The sequence below is a fragment of the Rattus norvegicus genome, chromosome 6, assembly GCF_021556685.1.
Source record: "Rattus norvegicus strain SHRSP/BbbUtx chromosome 6, alternate assembly SHRSP_T2T, whole genome shotgun sequence".
NCBI lineage: Eukaryota > Metazoa > Chordata > Mammalia > Rodentia > Muridae > Rattus > Rattus norvegicus.
The window spans coordinates 128679618-128685617 of record NC_141539.1 but is presented as its reverse complement, the minus strand read 5'-3'; positions in this window follow the sequence as shown (position 1 = coordinate 128685617).

Genomic DNA, 6000 nt, shown 5'->3' with positions numbered 1-6000 from the left:
CTCTGTGAATGCTGCTGTTCACTCCCTCTGGTCCTAACTGTGCCATCAAGCCTCTGTGCTTCCTCCGAGCTTTTCTTACTTTAGCCTCTTGCTGCTATGGGAAGAGGCAGCAACATTGCATTGATTGTTAAGCCAGGAATTGACAAGTTAAGTGTTCCAAGGCAACTAAGGATCGCTCTTAAACACAAGCTGGTTAAGGACCAGCTCAGACCTTTAAGATAATGGGAATTTAGAAGTTGTTCAAGGTCTGGGGGCTCACCTGATTCGTCCCTACCCCAACCCTGAAGGTCCTGGTTTTCTTGTCACCTGGGAAAGGCTGGCCTAACCTTCTGGCACCAGGCACAGTCCTGGTCCTCATACTACCTCAGAAGGCCTAGCAGCACTGCAGATATGCAGCTTCAGCTCAGGACATTCATGGTGGGCTTAGAGGTTCAGGCTTACCAGGGCTCCTGGTGTGGTAGTTACAGAGCTGTGGGTGTGAGCTGTGGCACACCTGGTGGGAGTACTTGTCCTCTTACCTGAAAGGAGACTCAGGAGCAGCCTTCATCCTTCAAGGGTCAGACTCTGTTGTGGTCATTCTGGAAGGAAAGCGGTCCCTCCCATACCTACTTACTCCCAGAGACCCAACTGAGGCCAAAGGCCCCCTTTTAGGTACTCCTTGTACCCGGGGGTAGGGGGAACTGCTCAGTAGATACATGTGGTCCAGCTCTGCAGACCTGCTGCTTCTCCAGGTGGCTCTTTGGGCTGTGAGCCTTAAACAGGGTTACTCTATGAAGTCTTCAGAAAGGGCCAACCCCTGGCAGGGACAATGGGTTGCATAGGACCAGATAGGAACACTCTGAATGTTCCAAGGCATGCTCTGAATCCCCAATGCTGGCCCTCACAAAAATTGATCAGTCTTGGCCTAGAGTCTCCCCCAACAAAAAGTACTTAGGTGGGTGCAGGCGCCTGTAAGGAAGACAGGGAGTTGCTAAAGTCGAGGTTCTCTCCACACAGGACACAGCAGGGCAAATAAACACAGAGGCCCAGGAATCGAGACCTGAATGCCAGGGTAGATACCTGAACAGGACTCTGTGCAGACATAGCAGCTGACGGAAGAGAACCTGGAGATGAATCTGTGATACCTCAGAATTTGGGCTCCAAGGAGATCACCACAGAAGGCCTTCCTGGAAGAGATGGCTGTTAGCCTATCTGTTATGTCTCCCCCAAGTCTTGACAACATCAGGCAGGGTTCAGAGTAAATTAGGATAGGAAAGTTCCAGAACTACGCCTCTGGCACAGCCATGGTTGGCAGGACACTGGAAATCAGAGGGGGAGATCCTGATATGGAAGGAGTGCTAAGGAGGAGGGGGAGAGAGTCCAAGGAGATGGTGACCTGGGCTTGGCTCAGGGTAGCAGCTTCTCTACGGAAGTGGTAGAAGGCGTCAGAATGGGCATTCTCTAACTGCACCAGTCTCAAACTAAAGCTTGGCTGGATATAACCCTCTTTGACTTCAAGGAAGGAGCAGTGGGGGGGGGGGGGGGTTTCACAGTCCTCAATCCGGTCAGCCCCACTGCCCAGTGCTGCTTCAACCAACCATAGCTTCCTGCTGCTAGACTGAAGAGGTGCATTGAATTAAGGCTTGGGTCTGGCAAAGCAGCCCCTCCCCTCAAACATCAGAGCATCCCCTGACAGAATGCAGGGTGCAGGGGACTGAGGAGAATGGCAGGAGCAGGAAGGATAGAGGAGGGGGGATGGGTAGAGAGGAGGCAGCTTACTGAGAGCTAAAGGTAACAAAAGAAAGGGGTAACAAGACCCCATGATGTGACCTTGAGTAAGACCTTGGCCCCTGAGCCTCAGTTTCCCATCACAATAGGAGGGGAGCCCTACAGGTCAGTCTACCTTTACTCTGCCTAGACCCCGCCCTCAGTGTAGGGACAAGGAGAACTCCAGACTCACACCATCCCCACTAAATCCACTAGTTATAAATCTTACACTTCCTCAAGCTGTAGTAATCCCCATTCATAAAATCATTTTTCTTGCCACTTTAAAACAGTAATTTTGCTATGGTTATGAGTCACATAATGTAAATAGCTGATATGCAGCCCCTGTGAAAGGGTCCTTAGGTCCCCAGATGAGTCACAGCCTGAGAACCACAGATAGAGAATCACTGCTCTAATCCAAGGCTCACAGTCTACACGACAGGCTTTTTTCATCTGGTCATGGTGCTGGGACCTAGGGAAGCCATGAATGCCTCAGACAGGCTGACCCTCCTTCCTCTTCACCCCTGCCATCAAGCAGAGGTCTGAGCACACAGGCATTTGGGAGCATGTTTCTCTCCACAAGAATTCATGTGGGGTCTCCCTAAGCCTTCAAGGGTTGCAGGCTTGGCGATGAGCATCCCCGCTCACAAGAGTTGTGACATTAGGGATAAAGGTCACGGGCTGGGCTTTGAGGACGAGGGCTGACCCATGGTCTGAGTAGGAGCTAGAGAGTAAGCTTCACCTCTATTCTGATACTTCACCCCCTCCCCAACACACACACTCCTCTCCTCTTCAGTACAAACTTACCAGTAAGGATCCAGAGGCCTTCGGGGTCAGCCCGGGGACTTGAGGTAGAAACCATTCAAGAGAGTGCTTTGAGTCCACAGAGAAGTGCTGTGTTGAGAAGGACAGGATAGGACCCTAACAGGATGGGTAGGGCAGGGGACCTTCTATAGGATGCAGGGGCGGGAGAGCCTCTTGGCTCCATGGGCAGGGGCACAGGACTTGTCAAACATAAAAATACTGGCTCAACAGCTTCAGGCAGGTCCTTGCTTCTAAGTGCCCAAATGATAACAGAGGGGTGGGATGAGTCCTACTGGGAAGGGAGGGGGGACCATCTACAAGGTACAGGGGTGGGGAGACCTGTCGGTCTCATGGGTAAGGGGTCTGGGACATGCAAGGTTGCCACAGCTGCTGTTCTGCAGAGGTAAGCAGCTGGATAGTTTAACAGAACTAGAGGCCAGTATTTATTTTTTAAATGAGCAGCATCAAATTGGGAGACCTGTGGACTCTTGAGCTCTTGAGTAGATGAGGGGGGCCCAGGGTTGTCCAAGAAGGCTCTGTAGATGATCCCTGTGGTGAATCCAGCCCCAACACTGTGAATCACAAGTCAATCGAAAATGGCAGTGGAGCGGATGTAGTGACCAGCTGAGGAGCTAAGCATCTAAGTGAGCTTCCTGAAACCAATCCCAGAAACAAACTCATCTATCTAATAATGTACCTATCACTTCAGATGGGGAAACTGAGGCTGAGAGAGGGGAGGAGGGAACAGAGGGGATGGGGTAGAGCAAAAGAGGGAGGGAGGAGGAAGGGAAAGCAAGGGGTTGGGGAGGAAGGGGGGTTTACTCAAGGTCACAGCCACCCAGAAACCAAGGAAGCTGCAGAAGGAATGGTATGTAGGAGATAGAAACTCTAAGAAGGGGGAAGAAATGTTGGTTAGTGGTCCATCCTGCCCCAGGCGAGTTAGCTATTCTTGGATAGAAAGCCCAAAATGCAGTGTTCCTAGCTCCTCAGAGGCCTGCTTGCCTGCCTACCTCCTACCACTGGCCATGCTGAATCCCAGGTCCCAGCCTCAGCCAAGGCTGTCTGGATTCAGGTCTTCCCTGAGACTCTTGGCGGATCCCCAGTCTGGAAAGAACTGGTTAGCCTGGAGCCAGGCTCCAGCCAGCTGCCCATGGTAAGATACCTCACCTGCTTGAGCAGAGGCTACAGATGGAGCTGTCCAGCAGGTGGAAGCTAGAAATGGTGGAACACCTCAGGAGAGGGCAGCTTAGAGTCCCTGGGAGACTGAGCAGGGAAGAGCCTGCAAGAACCCTGGGGCAGGTCCCCAGGTGAGGCTGGAGGCCAAGGGAGCAGGGGAGGGGGCAGTACTCAATGAGCTCCTTTTTCCAGCCAGCCTTGGGAGCTCTAGTGAGCAGCTGATGCCCAAGAACAGCAGCAAACCGACCTCCTGGTGATCAAGGTGGTGTGGAAACAGTGGAGCCCCGAGAATCCTTAGCCATGGCCCAGCGCTCAGGAGTCCACAGCTGTGGGCTGTAAGGACAAAATCAGATAAAGGAGATGGACCTAGATGGTCCAGGACAGGGAAGCTGGAGCCTACACAGGAAGGCACAGTCACAGGCCGGCTGTTATGTCCCACTCTGGAAGCAGAAAAACTGAGGCAGTTTGCGTGAGGTGGAGGACACTGTGCTCCCAACATGGGGAGGGTTGTTCCGGCTGCTCTCACCACACACAGCACATTGTGAGAAGGGAGCAAGATGTTCTGTAGGATCAGGGACCTTCAACTGAAAGGTGTGGTCATAACTCAAGTGGGCCATGTAGGAGACTCCTTCCTTCTGGGCTGGCTTAGACTTGAGATGGAGAGAACCTTGGAAGACACTGAGGGAGAGGGCCAGTGACAGGGAATGGGGTTTGTAGGAGCTGGACCAGGGAGCTGACACCATCTGAGGCACCTATGCTACAATTGAAGGGTTGGCCCTAAAAATAGTCTAAACTTACCAGGCCCATAGGCAGACATTAGGACTTCACAGACAAGGAAGGACCAGTGCTTCTCAGGGGTTCATTCAGGTATCTCCTTCCGAACCAAAAAGAGCAGAGACTCGCCATCTGAACAGTCATCCCTGGCCCATGAGACAACAGTACCATATTCGAGGAGGAACGAGCTGCCTAGGGTTAGCTTCCTACCAGCTCTCCATACCCTGCAGCATGAGAGGGGCTGGGGGACACGGGTGACAGAAGCAGACATTCCGGCGCTCTTCTGGTCACACCTTAGGTATGTGGGTTCCTGACCTCCAGCTCCAGAGATTCGAGAAACCTGAATGGCAGAAGGACCTGATCCCTTGGGTCACATAGAAACATCAAAGGCTGAAGCACAGAGAAGCCCACGTGGTCGCCAGGGCACAAATAGAAACCAGTCACAATGTGACATCCAAGCTATAAACAGGATGGCCTCTCAGTATTCCAAACCCCTAGTTCTAGGTTTTACCAGAGAGTCTCAAGGCAGATGAGGTCCAGGCAAAGTCTAGACCAGGTTTAATGTATGAGAAGAGCAGTCCCCAGGACTGTCTGCCCCAGAACTGCTCCCCAGGAGTATCCCTCCACCAGGAAGTCCCCTCCCAAGACTGACCCAAAGCGGTGTGTACGGCAGACTGCCAACATCTCACCAGAGGTTCATCCACCTAGTCATATGGCGGGAACACTCTCAGTCAGTAAGGATTCAAATACGTGCCCTGAGGATTCTTATATCATGCCTCAGCCATGAGTGGATTCACGTGGGAATAGTTCCACCTCTCAGTCAGAATGCACACAGCTTAGAGAGTTCAAGAGTGGGAGGACCAGCAGCTGGGGAAAGTTTCTGCCTAAAGGGGTAGAACCTGAGCCAGGTCTGTAACTGGGATGACCAGAGACAGGTGGGGAGCAGAGCTACATGTGTCTTGACAGAAGTGGGTCTAACCCTAGGCCACGCGCCTCTCTACAGCTGCCCTACCTTTTCCTGACCTCTAAGACTCCTTAATGCTTGTCTCTTGAATCTCACATCACAGAGTCTGCCTGGAGATTCTGGGTGGCCCTTCTCTCTGAGTCCTGTCTCTCTTAGACATCGACAGGTTCTACCTGCTAATTCTGTACCTGCTAATTCTACATCCATGTATTTGCTCGGCTCCATGTGTGCTTGTAAGAGATCTTAGTATAGTTCTCTTTTTCTGAAATGCTGGTGTCTGGAAATGGGTGTCAGGCTCATGCTGACAGCATGGCATGAACTAGAAACATTCTCTCTCGTTTTCTAAAAGAGCTCACATAGAGCAAGTAGAAGAGTTCTTCCCTAAGTGTATGGTACATTTCATGTGTTCATCTCCCGGGGCTCAGAATTTCCTTTGCCAAGCACAATTTAATTATGAATTAAATTTCCCTAGTGCACATAGCTGGGAGACACCATTGGGCATCCTGTGCCAGACTGCATGGAGACGGAAGGCTTGAGCC